This window comes from Malus sylvestris, chromosome 6, assembly GCF_916048215.2.
Source record: "Malus sylvestris chromosome 6, drMalSylv7.2, whole genome shotgun sequence".
Lineage (NCBI taxonomy): Eukaryota > Viridiplantae > Streptophyta > Magnoliopsida > Rosales > Rosaceae > Malus > Malus sylvestris.
In genome coordinates, this window is record NC_062265.1 from 28,499,555 (window position 1) to 28,519,706 (window position 20,152).

The 20,152-nt window shown below is 39.4% G+C and overlaps 2 long non-coding RNA genes and 1 pseudogene across 3 annotated transcripts; 1 reads left to right on the forward strand and 2 right to left on the reverse strand.

Annotated features, from left to right (window-relative positions):
- The window catches only part of LOC126627252 (elongator complex protein 3-like), a 110,982-nt pseudogene that overhangs the window by 18,864 nt on the left and 71,966 nt on the right, over positions 1–20,152 (forward strand).
- Positions 1,308–10,848, reverse strand: LOC126627288 (uncharacterized). The gene is made up of 4 exons (XR_007624952.1): positions 10,723–10,848; positions 1,857–1,930; positions 1,690–1,763; positions 1,308–1,629 (listed from the first exon to the last, which is right to left on the reverse strand). It is a non-coding gene; the product is annotated as an uncharacterized LOC126627288 (long non-coding RNA).
- LOC126627292 (uncharacterized) lies at positions 12,711–18,213 on the reverse strand. 2 transcript variants are annotated; one of them, XR_007624956.1, is made up of 4 exons: positions 17,666–18,213; positions 17,437–17,497; positions 16,142–16,194; positions 12,711–12,799 (listed from the first exon to the last, which is right to left on the reverse strand). It is a non-coding gene; the product is annotated as an uncharacterized LOC126627292 (long non-coding RNA). The 2 variants fall into 2 exon arrangements; XR_007624955.1 differs by lacking the exons at positions 12,711–12,799; positions 16,142–16,194 and adding an exon at positions 16,571–16,628 and having other exon boundaries at positions 17,666–18,136.

Here is a 20,152-nt window from a genome sequence, read left to right on the forward strand (position 1 = left end):
ATCTCCAAGCTTCCTCCCAAGGTGTTTGGATGTGTTGTGTATGTGCATATTTATTCTCATCAACGGAGTAAGCTAGATCCTTGTGCTCTTCGATGTGTGTTCATTGGGTATTCAAATACTCAAAAAGGTTACTAGTGTTATCATTCTCCTACTCAAAAGACTTATGTCTCCATGGATGTCACCTTCCATGAAGAGGTCCCGTATTTTGCCTCATCATCTCCTATCCCTCCACTTCCCGATGAGAGGGTTTGCGAAGTGTTTAGTGAAGGAGCAACAGAAAGTGCAGGAAATAGTGATATTGTGAGATTGCTCGAGCCACCTTGTCTTACCAGACCCCGGAAATGTGGGAGGAGAGCTTGAGGTTTACGGTAGAAGCTTGTCTTACCCATGTGTCAGTTTATGATTTGCAAGTCGAACAAGGCACGAAATTCGGGTTGTCGTAAGTGGAGTGAGTGATGAAATCTACGGTTTTAGTTTTGGAATGAATTTGGTCCTGAAGTTGGAGTTTCCGTTGCCTTCAGAAACGCGGTCTGCTGAGTTTTATAAGATGGCGTCTCGGACACTTTCGGATGCAGGTTACAACCTCTAGAAATTAGCAGTTACTGCAAGAGTGGATATCACTGCAAACACAATCCAACTTATTGGAAGAACAAGCCTTTCTATGCTTTTGGCCTTGGCTCCGCTGGCTATGCCGATGGCGTTAGGTTTTCGAGACCAAAGAAGATGAAAGAGTACACAGGACGAGGAGAGAAGGGACATCGCTGCAGGTGAATTCAACACCTTGCTAGTAAACGAGGACGAAACTGAAAGAAGTCCTGCCTACATTCGGTTTAGTGATCCAGATGGTTTCCTTTTGTCGAACGAATTGATAGCACTTGCATTTGCGGTTGTAGCTCCATAAGCGAAGAGCAATTCCATGTACCTGCAGCATCTGGTGGTAGAGTATACTTGAACACAAGCATTCAAGTAGTGTCATGGCATCGTCCAAAGCTGAAGGCTTCGAATTTTCTGTATAGCATAGCATCAGAAGAGAGATTCAACCCTTGCGCCTATCGTTGCCATAGTCATCGAGAAAATGGTGCAGCAGAGAACCATGGCCGGGACATGCGTCATTCAAGTGATAAGCGACCAGCTGAGCATATCAAGAAACTAACAGGTTCAAGTTCCCGGCATTGGAGAGGCATCGCGGAGAAGAATATGTTGAGGTCGATTGAAACATGAGTAGTAAAAGGAAGGCTTGTAAGATTTGTAATCAAATATCGTTCGCAAAGGCATTTCCTTCAGTTTTTTGTTTGGTCATCCAACCAGAATCAAAGTACTTGTTGTCTTATATAAATCAAGAAAATCAATGTTCCACAAAACGTACCAACATGAGGCCGAATTACAAGTTTAGACGATGAACTACAACAAACTATAGACGATGAATTACAGGTGTACGGAAGAAATAGATTGTTAGCACCTAGTTCTACTTTCGTCATCCACCAGCGGCTATTAAGGGAATGATACGTCACGTCAGGAGCAACATACTCCTCCACGTGACGTATAGCATGCCGATCTACAAGGAAATATGTTGAACGGCAAGTTTGTGCCTGAAAAATCCTTGATGTTCATTTCATCGACACCAAGTCCCTGAATTGAAACATAGGAAACATATAGAGTTTGAAATCCGAGTCGCATTTTGTGATTTACAAGCGACTACGAGGGTTTTGTTTTCTGCCCAACTTTTGAGATGCGCCTAAGCTCTTGGGTTCCTTTCCTCATCTCTCAGCAAATTGCAAAGAAATTAGGAAAATCTTGCAACAAATCCAAATGTGAAATCTAAGTGTCCGAAAAAGTGATACCTTTGGTGCAAATACACCATCAGATAGAAAATAGGGAGCAGCATCAAAGTCAGTATGGAGATAGCCAGGTAGAATACACTTATATGTTTCTGCAAAAACAAAACAACGTGACAACATATTCTCCGTGACGCAAAAATCCTCAAAAGAAAGAAAAATACGGAAATAGAAAACAACAGACAATCATGGCAAACTGCAATGGAACATAAGCCAGGATTGAAACTGCGGCACAATTCATTCTTTATAGCGAAACCAACTGCAGTAACAGACTGAGACCTTACCTCTCCTCCTCTGGGAAAAAGTTTCCGTTTCCCCGAGCAAGTATGAGCGTGACAAAATTGGTGCAAGAAAAACTCTATAATAAACCCAAGTATAAGCACAACAACAACAACAACAACAACAACAAAGCCTTTTCCCACTAAGTGGGGTCGGCTATATGAATCCTAGAACGCCATTGCGCTCGGTTTTGTGTCATGTCCTCCGTTAGATCCAAGTACTCTAAGTCTTTTCTTAGAGTCTCTTCCAAAGTTTTCCTAGGTCTTCCTCTACCCCTTCGGCCCTGAACCTCTGTCCCGTAGTCACATCTTCGAACCGGAGCGTCAGTCGGCCTTCTTTGCACATGTCCAAATCACCGGAGCCGATTTTCTCTCATCTTTCCTACAATTTCGGCTACTCCTACTTTACCTCGGATATCCTCATTCCCAATCTTATCCTTTCTCGTGTGCCCACACATCCCACGAAGCATCCTCATCTCCGCTACACCCATTTTGTGTACGTGTTGATGCTTCACCGCCCAACATTCTGTGCCATACAACATCGCTGGCCTTATTGCCGTCCTATAAAATTTTCCCTTGAGCTTCAGTGGCCTACGACGGTCACACAACACGCCGGATGCATTCTTACACTTCATCCATCCAGCTCGTATTCTATGGTTGAGATCTCCATCTAATTCTCCGTTCTCTTGCAAGATAGATCCTAGGTAGCGAAAACGGTCGCTTTTTGTGATCTTCGCTAGATTGCTCCGGTCATTAGTGTGGATAAGTATATAAATGGATAGAGATAGGAAAGCAAACACAAGATGTACGTGGTTCACCCAGATTGGCTACGTCCACGGAATAGAAGAGTTCTCATTAATTGTGAAGGGTTTACACAAGTACATAGGTTCAAGCTCTCCTTTAGTGAGTACAAGTGAATGATTTAGTACAAATGACATTAGGAAATATTGTGGGAGAATGATCTCGTAATCACGAAACTTCTAAGTATCGGAGTGTGGTGTCGTCTTGACTTGCCTTATCTGTCTCATAGGTAGATGTGGCATCTTCTCTGGAAGTACTCTTCCTCCATCCAGGGGTGGTATCTTTAACTGGTGGAGATGCACAAGGTAATGTATCAATTTCACTTGAAGCTTACTTGTAGTTTCAGGCTTGGTCAAGCGCGATACAAACCATGTAGTAGGAGTCCCCCAAGTCGCCGAGCTAGGGGGTCTGCTGAAAGAGGTGACAGACAAGGTAAGCAATCAGAGCTCCGACTGATTGTTCACCTTCTCCCCATCTTGCAGCAGCATGAAGGATAAAGAGAAGAAAAATGAGAAGAGATGATATGAGATACTTTTGCTTTTGAAGAAGTAACTTTCCACAGGCTTATTCTTGAACTGAGCTGGAGGGTTTTCTGGTTTCCTCCAGAGTATAAGGCCGACTGAAGAATTTGAGGGTCAAAACAAGTCCATCAAATCTAGAGTACGTTCCACCCTGCTGATATGGGATACTTTTGCTTTTGACAGAGTAATGGATGTATCGGCACGTGTGCTGTTACGCTTGTCTCCACATGCTTCCTTGTATCCTTCGCACTTGCCCTATCTGTTCCTCAAGCAGATGCGGAATCTTCCCTGGAAACATAAGATGTTGAAGATGAGTACTCGAGAGCAATGCCAGGTAAGTAATCAGGTAAGGGGTTCCAGGCAGTCAGTTCCTGGCTGGAAGCTTGATTCCAACTGCTGACTGATTGCTCTCTTTCTCCTTGTCTTGCAGGTAAAAACAAGGCCAAAGGAAAAGACAGGGAAAAAGCATGATATGGGATACTCTTGCTTTTAACCCTGATGATATGAGATATTCTTGCTCTAGTATAGCTTGTTTGCAGAGGTATTATCGGGGGGAAAGAAAGCTGAATATTTCGAAAGGCTTCGTTGGGAGTGCCCTCTCAGATATGATGAAGGGTTGAGCATTTTTGCAGGTCTGCCTGTCCGTTGGGGATGGAGGTCGACATATATAGGAGTCTCCCTAACAACAAGTAGTAATGCTATTCCTTTACCCTGCTTGGTCATAGCACGGTAGTGGGAGCTGCCAGTTTCACATGTTTTAACTCTGTCAGAGCACTTTGAAAAAGTGGTCTGTGGTATCTGGCTCTCGAGATTCGGAAAACGATGCCTCTTCGATTTTTGAGAAAGCAATCATGTTGGGGGTCTGACTCTCGAGATTCGGAGAGCAGTGTCTCTTCGATTTTTGAGGAAGTAATCATGTTGGGAGTCTGGCTCTCGAGATTCGAAGGGCGGTGCCTCTTCGATTTTGGAGCAAGCAATCTTGTTGGGAGTGTTGTCTCGAATGTGAGTAAAGGTTGGGCATGTTTGCTAGTCTACCTTGCCACGAAGCACAAAGGTTGACACACAGGGACTTTCCAATTATCCAGCAATGGTACTGTTCCTTTACCCTCTCTTCAATTTTGAGAAAGTAGTCATGTTGGGAGTCTGGCTCTCGAGATTCGGAGGACGGTGCCTCTTCGATTTTGGAGCAAGCAATCTTGTTGGGAGTGTTTTCTCGAATGTGAGTAAAGGTTGGGCATGTTTGCTAGTCTACCTTGCCACGAAGCACAGAGGTTGACACACAGGGACTTTCCAATTATCCAGCAGTGGTACTGTTCCTTTACCCTTGTGGGTAATAATATGGTAGCTAGACCTTCAAAATTTATGTGTCTAAACTTTGTTAGTGCTGTTTCTTTGCTATTCTTTTACCTTTCTTGGTCAGAGCGATGTAGTGGGAGCTGCAAGCTTCACGTGCTCAACTTTGGCAAAGTTATATGTGGTACCCATGAGCTATTGTTGCGTGTGGGAAGTGGGTGATTGAACAGTAAGATTCATGTGCTTTCTACTTCACCAGAAGTCTTCGACAGAATGCCCATAATTTCTGCAAAGCTGAGTGTGCGTGTGACAGGTGCTGACAAGGCTAGAAAAGTAGGTGCCTCTTCGATTTCTGAGATTGGCCCTCGTGGTCTCTGAGCAGCCCAGCTTTTGAGAAAGCGAGCGCCTCTTCGATTGATTCGGAGAACGATGCCTCATCGATTTTTGAGAAAGCAATCATGCTGGGGGTCTGGCTCTCGAAGATTCGGGGAGCAGCGTCTCTTCGATTTTTGAGAAAGTAATCATGTTGGGAGTCTGGCTCTCGAGATTCGGAGGGCGGTGCCTCTTCGATTTTGGAGCAAGCAATCTTGTTGGGAGTGTTTTCTCGAATGTGAGTAAAGGTTGGGCATGTTTGCTAGTCTACCTTGCCACGAAGCTTCTCTTCGATTTTTAAGAAAGTAGTCATGTTGGGAGTCTGGCTCTCGAGATTCGGAGGACGGTGCCTCTTCGATTTTGGAGCAAGCAATCTTATTGGGAGTGTTTTCTCGAATGTGAGTAAAGGTTGGGCATGTTTGCTAGTCTACCTTGCCACGAAGCACAGAGGTTGACACACAGGGACTTTCCAATTATCCAGCAGTGATACTGTTCCTTTACCCTTGTGGGTAATAATATGGTAGCTAGACCTTCAAAATTTATGGGTTTAAACTTTGTTAGTGCTGTTTATTTGCTATTCTTTTACCCTTCTTGGTCAGAGTGATGTAGTGGGAGCTGCAAGCTTCACGTGCTCAACTTTGGCAGAGAACTTTGGCAAAGTTTTCTGTGGTACCCATGAGCTATTGTTGCGTGTGGCAAGTGGGTGATTGAACAGTAAGATTCATGTGTTTTCTACTTCCCCAGAAGTCTTCGATAGAATGCCCATAATTTCCGCAAAGCTGAGTGTGCGTGTGACAGGTGCTGACAAGGCTGGAAAAGTAGGTGCCTCTTCGATTTCTGAGATCGGCCCTCGTGGTCTCTGGGGAGCCCAGCTTTTGAGAAAGTGAGCGCCTTTTCGATTTCTGAGATCGGCCTTTGTGGTCTTTGAGCAGCCCAACTTTTGAGAAAGCAAACGCCTCTTCGATTTCTGAGATCAACCCTCGTGATCTCTAAGCAGCCCAGCTTTTGAGAAAGCAAACGCCTCTTCGATTTCTGGGCAGGCGCCTCTTCGATTTCTGAAGCTCCGTCGAGTGCAGATTTTTATAGGGGCTGGCATTAAGTTCCAAAGCACACTTGAATCTCCACCAGTAGAAGCTTCATTCTTGCACTTCTAAGATCTTGATTTGTCCGACCTCTTCTCTCTTCAACACCTTTGAAAATGTCTGGCCCCTCCGACCGTCGTTTTGACTTGAACCTTGTTGAAGAGGCAGCCCCGCCTTCTCCAGACAACATATGGCGTCCATCCTTCGTCTCCCCCACTGGTCCTCTTACCGTTGGGGATTCCGTGATGAAGAATGATATGACCGCTGCGGTGGTGGCCAGGAACCTTCTCACTCCCAAAGATAACAGACTACTTTCCAAACGGTCTGATGAGTTAGCTGTTAAGGATTCGCTGGCTCTCAGTGTTCAGTGTGCAGGTTCTGTGTCTAATATGGCCCAACGCCTATTTGCTCGAACCCGCCAAGTTGAATCATTGGCGGCTGAAGTGATGAGTCTCAAACAGGAGATTAGAGGGCTCAAGCATGAGAATAAACAGTTGCACCGGCTCGCACATGACTATGCTACAAACATGAAGAGGAAGCTTGACCAGATGAAGGAAACTGATGGTCAGGTTTTACTTGATCATCAGAGATTTGTGGGTTTGTTCCAAAGGCATTTATTGCCTTCGTCTTCTGGGGCTGTACCGCGTAATGAAGCTCCAAATGATCAACCTCTGATGCCTCCTCCTTCTAGGGTTCTGTCCAGTACTGAGGCTCCAAATGATCCCCCTCCAGTGCCTTCTCTTTCTGAGGCTCTACCGACTGCTGAGACTTCTCCTAAGCAACCTTTGTGAAGGCTCCCTCTTGTGTGTTTATTTTGACTCATGTATATGTACATATTTGTAGCTTATCGGGGATATCAATAAATAAGCTTTCCTTCATTTCAACGTATTGTGTTAAATACACCAAAGCCTTATTCGCTAAGTTCTTTGAATTTTCTTTTGTTGAAGCTTGTATGTTGAAGCTTTCTGAGTGGAGCATGTAGGTTGGGGTAGTGTTCCCTTAATTTTCCGAGTGAGGAAAACTTCTCGGTTGGAGACTTGGAAAATCCAAGTCACTGGGTGGGATCGGCTATATGAATCTTAGAACGCCATTGTGCTCGATCATGTGTCATGTCCTTCGTTAGATCCAAGTACTCTAAGTCTTTTCTTAGAGTCTCTTCCAAAGTTTTCCTAGGTCTTCCTCTACCCCTTCGGCCCTGAACCTCTGTCCCATAGTCGCATCTTCTAATCGGAGCGTCAGTAGGCCTTCTTTGCACATGTCCAAACCACCGTAACCGATTTTCTCTCATCTTTCCTTCAATTTCGGCTACTCCTACTTTACCCCGGATATCCTCATTCCTAATCTTATCCTTTCTCGTGTGCCCACACATCCAACGAAGCATCCTCATCTCCGCTACACCCATTTTGTGTACGTGCTGATGTTTCACCGCCCAACATTCTGTGCCATACAGCATCGCCGGCCTTATTGCCGTCCTATAAAATTTTCCCTTGAGCTTCAGTGGCATACGGCGGTCACATAACACACCGGATGCACTCTTCCACTTCATCCATCCAGCTTGTATTCTATGGTTGAGATCTCCATCTAATTCTCCGTTCTTTTGCAAGATAGATCCTAGGTAACGAAAACGGTCGCTCTTTGGTATTTCTTGATCTCCGATCCTCACCCCTAACTCGTTTTGGCCTCCATTTGCACTGAACTTGCACTCCATATATTCTGTCTTTGATCGGCTTAGGCGAAGACCTTTAGATTCCAACACTTCTCTCCAAAGGTTAAGCTTTGCATTTACCCCTTCCTGAGTTTCATCTATCAACACTATATCGTCTGCGAAAAGCATACACCAAGGAATATCATCTTGAATATGTCCTGTTAACTCATCCATTACCAACGCAAAAAGGTAAGGACTTAAGGATGAGCCTTGATGTAATCCTACAGTTATGGGAAAGCTTTCGGTTTGTCCTTCATGAGTTCTTACGGCAGTCTTTGCTCCTTCATACATATCCTTTATAGCTTGGATATATGCTACTCGTACTCCTTTCTTCTCTAAAATCCTCCAAAGAATGTCTCTTGGGACCCTATCATACGCTTTTTCCAAATCTATAAAGACCATGTGTAAATCCTTTTTCCCATCTCTATATCTTTCCATCAATCTTCGTAAGAGATAGATTGCCTCCATGGTTGAGCGCCCTGGCATGAACCCGAATTGGTTGTCCGAAACCCGTGTCTCTTGCCTCAATCTATGCTCAATGACTCTCTCCCAGAGCTTCATTGTATGACTCATTAGCTTAATACCCCTATAGTTCATGCAATTTTGTACGTCGCCCTTATTCTTGTAGATAGGCACCAAAGTGCTCGTTCGCCACTCATTTGGCATCTTCTTCGTTTTCAAAATCCTATTGAAAAGGTCAGTGAGCCATGTTATACCTGTCTCTCCCAAAAGTTTCCACACTTCGATTGGTATATCGTCTGGGCCTATTGCTTTTTTATGCTTCATCTTCTTCAAAGCTACAACCACTTCTTCCTTCCGGATTCGACGATAAAAAGAGTAGTTTCTACACTCTTCTGAGTTACTCAACTCCCCTAAAGAAGCACTCATTTCATGTCCTTCATTGAAAAGATTATGAAAATAACCTCTCCATCTGTCTTTAACCGCGTTCTCTGTAGCAAGAACCTTTCCATCCTCATCCTTGATGCACCTCACTTGGTTTAGGTCTCTTGTCTTCTTTTCCCTTGCTCTAGATAGTTTATAGATATCCAACTCTCCTTCTTTGGTATCTAGTCGTTTATACATATCGTCGTAAGCCGCTAACTTAGCTTCTCTGACAGCTTTCTTCGCCTCTTGCTTCGCTTTTCTATACCTTTCACCATTTTCATCGGTCCTCTCCTTGTATAAGGCTTTACAACATTCCTTCTTAGCCTTCACCTTTGTTTGTACCTCCTCATTCCACCACCAAGATTCCTTTTGGTGTGGGGCAAAGCCCTTGGACTCTCCTAATACCTCTTTTGCTACTTTTCGGATACAACTAGCCATGGAATCCCACATTTGGCTAGCTTCCCCCTCTCTATCCCACACACATTGGGTGATTACCTTCTCTTTGAAAATGGCTTGTTTTTCTTCTTTTAGATTCCACCATCTAGTCCTTGGGCACTTCCAAGTCTTGTTCTTTTGTCTTACTCTTTTGATATGTACATCCATCACCAACAAGCGATGTTGATTAGCCACGCTCTCTCCTGGTATAACTTTGCAATCCTTACAAGTTATACGATCCCCTTTCCTCATTAGAAGAAAATCTATTTGTGTTTTTGACGACCCACTCTTGTAGGTGATCACATGTTCTTCTCTCTTCTTAAAGAAGGTGTTGGCTAAGAAGAGATCATATGCCATTGCAAAATCCAAGATAGCTTCCCCATCCTCGTTTCTCTCCCCAAAACCATGGCCACCATGAAAACCTCCATAGTTGCCTGTCTCCCTGCCCACGTGTCCATTTAAATCTCCTCCTATAAATAACTTCTCCGTCTGAGCAATTCCTTGCACCAAGTCTCCAAGATCTTCCCAAAATTTCTCCTTCGAACTCGTATCCAACCCTACTTGAGGTGCGTACGCACTAATCACATTGATAAGTTCTTGTCCTATTACAATCTTGATTGCCATGATTCTATCTCCTACCCTCTTGACATCTACAACATCTTGTACCAAGGTCTTGTCCACGATGATGCCAACACCGTTTCTCGTTCTATTTGTGCCCGAATACCAAAGTTTAAACCCTGAGTTTTCTAGATCCTTTGCCTTACTACCAACCCACTTAGTTTCTTGTAGGCACATAATATTTATCCTTCTCCTCACCATAACTTCCACTACTTCCATAGATTTTCCCGTTAAGGTTCCTATATTCCACGTTCCTAAACGCATTTTGCTCTCTTGAACTCTACCCTTCTGTCCTAGCTTCTTCACCCTCCCCCGTCTAATAGGATCAAAGTACTTCTTTTGTGTGTCCCGGGTAAAGTTGATAGGAGCATATGCTCCCAAACAACTTTGAGTGGAGTCGTTCGAAAAGAAGTTTCTATGGCCCCCTTGCTCATTTAACACTGCATCCGGGTGCCGATGGAGATACAGCGACCCTTGCTCACTTATCACTGTGCTCGGGCCACACAGCGCGCCACTTACGGGTGACGCCCTAGCTTTAGCGCGATTTTGTTCTGGATTCATTTTCATAAGGATTCGACGTGATCATGGAGTGCCGGCTGTCGACTACCTGACGCCCTCCCCCTCCTCCTTTATCCGGGCTTGGGACCGGCCATGTAAGACATAGGCGGAGTTAAACCCAAGTATAAGCACAAGTACAATAAAAGCAGTAGTGGTAGAGCTTCGGTTGACAACAAAAAAAATACCATTAAGACGGCGTGCTGAAGGACTTTGATTAATCGGGAAACATCTATTGGCAAGACCCTGCATTATAAAAGGGGAAAAAAGTAAAAAAGATTAAACAAGGTATGTATAAGAATCAACAATACAAACAAATAAAGTGCCTTGACGCAACCTCACATAGGTGGTGATTCCATGCAACAGATGCAGGATTGCATTTGGTTTTGCTCGACTTGGTATTCATCACAGCATCGCAATGCAAAGCTCCGCATAAATCAGCTAAGCACTTGCTGCTACTCTGCATTCATCAAATTTTTTTCAAAGAGCACAAGAGAAACCATATGACGGAAACAAAAATCATACATACGATTAAAGATATAATAGAAAAGATAGAGATCAAATAAATTTATAATCATGTATTGTTGTATAATGCAACCATGCTTGAAGCAGACGCAGAATAGCTCTTCGGACTTTGAAACAACTCCAGATGCTAACTACCCTTCCCCGGAGCACCAAAGTACAAAATACACATCTTAAGAAAGGAAAGATTATCACTTGGATATTTCTTTATCTGTGTTATACAATGCCATCTTGTACAGAAGTTTAAGCCATGTAATTGTTCTTCGTCATTTTTTAAGAAATAGTTTTATGATCTAATTTATTGCATCATGCTACAAGCCTACAGCTAAAATGATAACTTTAAATTTGCTTAATTATTTTTTTGAAAGCACGTTTATGAAACCCCAACACAACAGGGAACTGATAAACATGGACTAGATGCAAACGCTTTTAAAAGAAAAGTTCTTTCATTTGCAGATAAGCTGAATAGAGATAACTAGTAATATGCCCACGCGATGCTGCGGGACTTGAATGCACCAGCCTTAACTATATGAATAAGACACGTTTAACCTAAAAAACATTCAATATAATCATGAACAAACAAACATGATAGATCTAGGAAATTATAAAAAGCATTGTAACTCCAAGAAATTATAAAAATCCATCCAGTCAAGAGACAATAAAATAGTTGTGGGAAGGTGAGTATGCAACCAAGAATCTAAGATATACTTGACTTGCAATTCCATTATAATTTCACACACAAAAATAGATCAAATTTTGATTGAAACATCAAACAAAACAATCTCGTAGATTGGACCAACTAAATAAAGAATATATCAATATGATTTTCAACGTAACCATAAAAAAAGAGCTTTATAAATTCCATAAAAAAAACTGATTGCATGTTATCAATTCCATAGGTAATTTGATTTTGCAGTCTCAGACACCCAACACCTCTCTCCCTCAAATAGAGAAACATGCAGTCTCAGACACCCAAGAGGGGAAATATCTATTTATAATTCCATAGGTAATTTGATTTTACATATCATGAACGAACAAACATGCAGTTTCTCTATATAACTTTTTCGTTCCTCGATTCTTTTCATTGTTTCGAGCCTCAATCAGTTTCTTTAAAATTTTAACCAAAACTCCTAGAATTTGTTGTTCGCTTTGATCAATCTTTTTCACCATTTCATCTACCTTGAATCACAAATTAAATATAGCGTTAATATTTATATTTTTTAGAAAAATCTGTTTAGCTTGTAGGTCTTACAATAACAAAGTTAAAATTTTCAAAAATTTAAATATGGAAGTTGTGATTTTTTTTTGGAAATATGTCTGGTTTGTTGAGAGATTGCAGTTCTTAACAACACTTATCAAAGCACTTCGGGGCTGATGAGACAGTTGACTACTAGAAAAACCTAACGAAAACATCAACCAACCAAAGTAACCAACCTTCAAAGAATGATTTGGAAAAGTTAGAACACAATAAAGAAAGGAAGCAACCAACAAAAAACATATAAAACGCCTAATAACATTTGATAAACAATTAAGAACACTGGGTTAAATAAGAATCACAACATGAAGAGACCTTCAAACAACAACAGAATTGCATAGACAAAATTTAAACCATAAAAAAGAAAGAACTATCAGACCTCTGGACAATCAGAGGTCACAAAGATAATCATGAATGAGAAACAAAGCACAGAACAAACATATAATATAAGCTGAAAAAAAACCCAAACAGTGATTTTTAAAATTACAAAATCGCATTGTTTGAAATGGAAAGCATAGGGAAGTAACGTATTCAAGTTCAGGACATACCAAAGGCTTGATTGAAATGTAATGGCTCAGAACCCCTTCATCAAAGGCAGCAGCAAGAGCAGATTATGATTCAACGATGTGGGCCTGATCTAAACTGCAAAAAAGTAATGAGATTGCGATTAAGAATTCGAAGTGCAAACAAACAGATACAATAAAAGTAACTTAAATTGTTATGGTATAAAGGACTCAATCTGTGAAGTGCACCAAATAAAGGGTAAGTCTCAGAACATTAAACATAAAAACTAAAACACCCCCATCTCTCTACAAATCTTACAAACAAAATCCTAAACGTAATCGTTGAAATCCAAACATACCTAATTTTGAAACCGTTTCTCACCCCATACCATAGAAAATGCACCCTATACCCCAAAAATAATGCTCAGTGGCCAGATAGCAATATGTGCACGTTGATCAAGATGTCACTAATTAGTTTTTGCTAACAGATGGTTAACCATTTTGCCAATATTTTTTTTTATTTTTTTTTTGCAGAAAGTGGAGCATGTTTAACTTTAAAAGACGATCTCTATTTTGCCTAGACAGATTGCATGACCAATGCCTTGCCATACATTCACAAAAATGAGCAGTGCCGATTGACAAATGGACATACCTGAATGGTACTAACCGAAGCACAACAATCCTCCCAAGGAAAACAAACAATGAAATGACTTCAAGAAAAATCTGTATCATTTATTCAATGAAACACCCTAAGTTGGAAAAGAGTGAAATTAAAATTGAAAAACAATAATCTAACAGAGACAAATTTAAAAGCAATTAAGCATTAGAATCTTTACAAAAACCAACAAAAATGGTTGCAAGTTAAAATTTGATATATGGCTGAATTTCCCTAATGTTTATAATAATTAGTGAAAACAAAATTGGATACATCAGTTAAGAATACACCAAAGCTTAATACACCGATGTAACATGTTGCAACCATTAATACATGTACATAGAGACACACATTTGAGATGGGAAACCCCCCCCCCCCCCAAAAAAAAACACACACATTTTGAAAATATAGCAAAATAAATTTATAAAAGCAAATGTGTGCTGCTTCACCTATCTGAAATGAAATGAAAGGCTATACTGAAATGAAAGCCTACCAGGTGCAAATAGAATTAAACCATATAGATGGGCCTTGTACATGGTTAAATCCTTGGTCTCCAGAAATTATGGTAAAAGGAAGACTAATCAAATGATTACTCTTAGAACTATACTATTGTTTCAATTTTTAAAAAGTGTTAACTGAGTGAAAAACCACACTATTTAAAGAACCAGCAGAAATCAGAATAACAATAGAATACTACAGAGGTAAATGAACAACCATTGATATAATTTTTTTCTCAACATGGCAACAACAATCAGAAAAAGAAAAGGAGAAAATCTATGGGATAAATGTAAAGTCTGTTTGAAAAGTTCAATATATCTGTTTGTTAAACTGGGTTATCAAACTTCACACCCATGCTTTTCAAAAAGAAAAGAAAAAGAAGAACTGAAATCATTGACAATTTCAAGTAATATAGCAGCTATTATTAAGATCGAAAATGAATTCTGGAAAGTATGGAGACCAAAGACTATTAAAAGTTGGAAATATATGCCGATGCAGCTGTTTGAGAACACAGTTTGGGAAACTTTGTGTAGGAAATATGCTCGAAAGGAAAATCAACAATAGGTGAGTATCACTGTCAAAGCTGGTTTATGTTTAAATTACTGAATCACCATAATCGTTGTTGGTTGGTTTTCACTCATGGTCTACTTTTTATTCAAGTTCTTGTAAAGAAAATTGGTCTTTTAACATGCTCTTTTCTAAATTTAAAAAAGGATCATAATTTTGTAAATACATTCAATTCCCAAATTGAAATTGCAGTATAAGCAAGCCACAGTTGATCACATGGTTTTTTATCATAGCCATAATTAGACTAATGTGATTTATACTTAGAGACAAATATGTTTTTTCAAATGGTTTTTTCTGTCAAAATTAATAGAAATATGAAAATGATCATCACAAATTTCAAAACCCGCATTAACCAAAATTAAAAGGAAATGGACACCATGAGTGCTTGCAAGATGAGAGAAGGGAAACAAAAAAGGAAATGGTGCGTTTGAACAAAATGATGATAATTTAAAACCTTAGGTATGAAAATGCTTAATTTTCATGTGTTAAATGAATGAGGATATCTTAAAACTGTAATTGGAATGACCAGAATGTTTTAAAACCTGTTAAAAAAAACAGAATCACAGACATAATTAAAAAAAAAAAAAAAAGAACCCATCCAACATCTGGATAATCAGGGGATCACAAAGAGAAGAGAGAAAAAAAAGGAAAGAAAGCCGAAACCAAACGAATAACATAAGGTGATCAAACTGAACATTAAATAAAAATTTCATAAAGTCGCATAGTCTGAAATGGAAAGCACCGGAAAAGAAAATTACATTTGTTAAAACAATGGACTTATAAAGCTGGTTTATTTTTGCTTCAGGTTAATAGAGTGGTAACTACAGAACTCAAAGTTAACATGCACTGTGAGGCTTGTGCAAAGCAACTCAAGAAAAAGATATTCAAATTAAACCCTATTACCAATGCAGAATGTGAAACACTTCTGTATATTTGTTTTGGTTTTGGTGTAGTACAACACTGCACGTTTGTCAAACACTTATGCAGAATGTGAAACACCTGTGCAAAGGCATGTATTTATCGTGCTATAAATAGCCTGTAGTTTGTCATTTGGGAGAGTTTTTTTTTTTTGAATTTTTTTTTTCCACAACTCAAAGTTCATTTGCCATAGCATATCTGCCCCCCCTCCCAACCCGTAAAAATAACCTTACAAATAATATTAAGCAGCACCATTTAAGAATCTAAAAACAGCCCAAACTAACCACACAGACAGGACAGACACCGAAACACGGAGACATGCAACACAAAACCTGTAATTAGATCTCAATCACAAAATGGCAAAACAAAATTCCTAATCTAACTATCCCTATACTAATAGCCCATCCAAGCAAATACAATTCTAATGGGGTTTAGAACAAATAAACCAATCATCCAATTCAAATGGCGTTTGGAACAAATACAGCAATCATTCAATTGGAACAGGGTTTGTTACAAATACATGCTAAGCTATCTCAAGCTTTGCATAAATAGAGAGATACAGATACGTGCACAAAATAGAAAGAAGCCCAATTCCATTCTAAGGTAAAACAACCAAATGGATGCTTAATTATCTCAATCGTGGCATAAATGGACAAATACTGATATGTACACTAAATAGAAAGAAACTCAGTTCCAATATAAGCTCAAACGACAAAAATTGAATTATATATTTAAAATCTAAGCATGAAAGCTTCACAAATATAAAATAAAAAATAAAAAATAAAAAAAAAGGTAGATAGCTAAATAGCCTTTGAACAAAGATGAAGGGGTATAATTATATACCTCAAAACGGCATGGAACCAACTTCTTCCTCAAATGATCCAAATTTCTATAATCTGCACAGAAAATAGATCCATTAGCAACTTAGACACTTTCAAATTTAACAGAGAAAATCTAAAAAATTCTTGCTAAATGACCAAAATATATGGAAGAGCAACAAAAATGATATCCATTGAAATTGCAGTTCCTCTGTTAACAGAACGAAAACAGAACATGAAAATGAGATTCAGTTTATGAATCCAATTTGGTGCATAAGGGAGAATTTCAGCATTCAGTCAATTAAATGTGTTCAATGCCATTTCTTCAAATTAAACCCCTACCAATTTGTGATCAGCTAATTGTTTAACTCAAGCATCTGATTCCTCTGTGTTTAAGGTGAGTGCTTTTGTATATCGAAATTAAATTCCAATCCAAACTCAAATTCCAAGACAATTTGTTGTGGTGCCCTTCGTGCATATATAATCCATGTTTCCCTCTTTTTTCATCTGGTCTATCAGATAAATGTGAGTACTTATTGAGTGCATTTAAACCAAAAATGTTGACAGAGGCATAATTGGAGAAAGAAAAGGTCTTTATATCAATAAAAATCAAAAGATACTTAATAATTGGACATAGAAATGAGTCTCTCTGAACCCTCAGTTGAGAACTTTGTTATCCGACTATTATATCATCTATAAGTTAGTCTGCTATGCGAATCGTGTTTCCGGTGTCTTCTAAGTTTCAAAAAACTTTGATGTGGAAATTATTTATTGTGAAGGGTATAACAATTAAATATGAAATTTTTTTTATGGTGATGCACTCGTAATGTTTGTGCACCTTCGTGAGTTCGGAGTGCATCACCACCGTCCCCCATATGACCCACTGCCAAACCCACTCAAACACCATCTTGGTAACCTAGCCCTGATGCTACATGCCCAATCCCCCCTCTACTAACCCCTCGCCCCTCTCCAGATTTCCCAGTCCTGTTGAGCCACCCTTGACAGGCATTCTCAGCAAGTCAAAAAACAGAGGCATTCGCAAACAGAAGATACAATATACAGTAAAAGGAAAATAACAACTGAGGAGAAAAAATAAAAACCAAAAAATATATAAACAAACATCCCTCCCTACTTAAAAGCTTGTGGTGCCAACTATTTCATTTGATTGAAAATTATATGTTTGAATACTCACAACCTGCTTGCTTGATAGCCATTTTTTCTATCTTAGTGTTTTTCAAAATCACTCATAATCATTTTGGTCCAATTCTAAAACAGAAAAATGGCAAGAAAAGGGCTTTTTACAAAAGCATAAGTACATACCAATTCGGCAGTGAATCCTCGTGATTCCTCCTGGGACCTTGATGAGATTATTGCTGGTGATCTGAAGATAGAAAGCTTCAATTAGGGTGGCTTGTTTTCCGAGTGCACAGAAAGACAAAAAGGGGAAATAGGGTTCCTAGCATAACACAAAACATATTATTGTATACAATGGAATTCCTACTGCTAAATAAGAGCAATGCTTTAGAAGTAAAAAGTTGAAATTGTTTACCTTGAGCACAGAGGGCTTTCTAGGCTGCAAAGAAAAGGCCCAAAAAACGAAAAACCAGAGTCTCCTGAAACTGAAAACAAAACCAAATTAAATACACATGTAAGATCAAAACCCCTAAAATTACAAAAAGTAAATTTGAATAGAAAACCCTCTTATTGTTCATCTTCATCTGTGCCAATCAAAACTGATTCTTTACAGAATGTGTGTGTGTGTGTAAAATTTGCGTTTTTGAAATATATAGTTACCCCTAATTGGTTACCCTGATTTCATAGTCTCCATTATTGTTAAGACTTGGAAGCCCACTTCCTACAACCAATTTCAAAACATGCATAGAAATTTTGCATGTTTGATTTCTGAAAAATAATTTGTACCTAAGCTAGTAGAACTTTAGAAATTTATCTTGCAACCTAATCTATTGCCTAGTTCCATTCTAACGTAAAACTACCAAATGGATGCTTAGTCATCTCAACCCTGACATAAATGGACAAATACTGATACGCACATTAAATAAAAAGAAACTCAGTTCCAATATAAGCTCAAACGGCAAAAATTGAATTATATATTTAAAATCTAACCATGAAAGCTTCACAAATATAAATAAAAAAAAGGTAGATAGCTAAGTAGGCTTTGAACAAATGGAACCAACTTCTTCCTCAAACGATCCAAATTTCTGTAATCTGCAAAGAAAGCAGATCCGTTAGCAACCAAGACACTTTCAAATTTAAAGCCACATTATGCAATTTAAGCTAAGTAAAGTTAAACCCTCAATTAATCCCCAACTACAAACCTGAATTAAACCTTCAATTAAACTCCAAATTAAACTATTAACAAAACCCAAATTAAATCAACAATTAGGAAAGATAAAAATACACCTATTAAAAGCATTGCATAACTGAGAAAGCTACATTTCTAAGAAAGATTAAAACCTTTTTACAAAACACACCTACTGAAAAGCCTCACAGTTTTAAAGATTGGAAGTTTTTGCTCAAATTTTGTTTCCTTCATTTGTTTAAAGTTCATTTTCTCTCTCTGTTTTACAACTCTACTCACACATATATCAACACTCAAAGTTCACTCTAAAGCACAATACTAAATCAAACTAAAGTTTTACCGTGCTAAAGCTGCAAACAGGGGAGCTTGGAAATTAAAATTGTTGTGGCATGTGAATTCCCAAGTGGTATTAAACTATCAATGATCATAAGAAAGCTAATGATGAAAAAGAAACTGACGAACGAAAAACAATGATGCATTTGAACACATAGAGAAGAAACTTGTTTCAAAATTATACTACCTAGCAACAGAGAAGCAAAACAATAAATAAAACAGCCTTCTAACACCCTTATCACACAAATAGAGAAGCAACAAAACATGGAGAAACAACCTAGCAACAGAGGGATATTAAAAGGATGAAAAGCAGAAAAGGAACCTGAATTCAACTTGTTGAGAAGGAAACAACAGCAAAGCATGAAGAAAACAAAAATGAGCTTAGTGCAACACCCCAAGTTTAAAAGACACAACCTTACTTTAACAGTGTACAAAATAGTGCACCAAACAGACTTATCTTCCTAACACCCAACTAAACAGGCTATAAACATCCATTACAATTTTGCCGAAACAAAAAAAATGCCAATCATAGTTTTAACAAAACAAATGGGAAACAAACAATAAACAATGATTTCTGAACAGTGTTTTACCTGTTGAATCAGATGACAAAACTGAAAACCCTCTCCTCTCCCATACCTCCCTCAGACATCCTCTGCTCACCAACCCCGTGGGGTAAGCCCGTTAACCCCAGAAAAATGCACAGCATGCTCTCTGCCCTCTCTCTCTCCCTGTCCATCTGTCTCTCAAAAAGTGGGAAAAAAATCTCCAAACATCTCTCCCACTCATGAAATCGAGGATCTGCAGCAATGGCGCTGAAATTCCCACTCCTCCCTGTCGCTCTATCTATCACTCTCTCTCTCTCTCCCTCTCTCTCTCTCTCTCTCTCTCTCTCTCTCTCTCTCTCTCTCTCTCTCTCTCGGAGGCATGGCCTCTCATCCCCGAAACCCTCACTGAATGACAGCAAACCCAAACCTACCCCAATCCGTCTCAAACGCACAGGACAAAATTACCCTTCCAACCCAACCCCAATACCACCCCAAACCTCACGGTTTTGTTGTAAATAGCATGAAATCGAGTGGCTCCCTGATAAGCCATATGGACAAAATTACCCTTTGAATTTTTGAGAATTACCCTCCCAACCTATGCAATTCGGCCGGTATTGTTGTAAATAGGGTGAAATCGAGTGGCAAAGAATGAGTCAGCTACAGTGCCGTTCCCCCTTCAATTTTAGAATAGACGAGAAAATATGCCCGCACGTTGCTGCGGGAACCTGTTGTTTCAGGTGTAATCGGATGAATAAATTCAACACAATAATGAACAAATAGTTTTTTTTATATACATTCAAGTGAGCTGGCATATAAACACATTGTACAATGAGTGGTA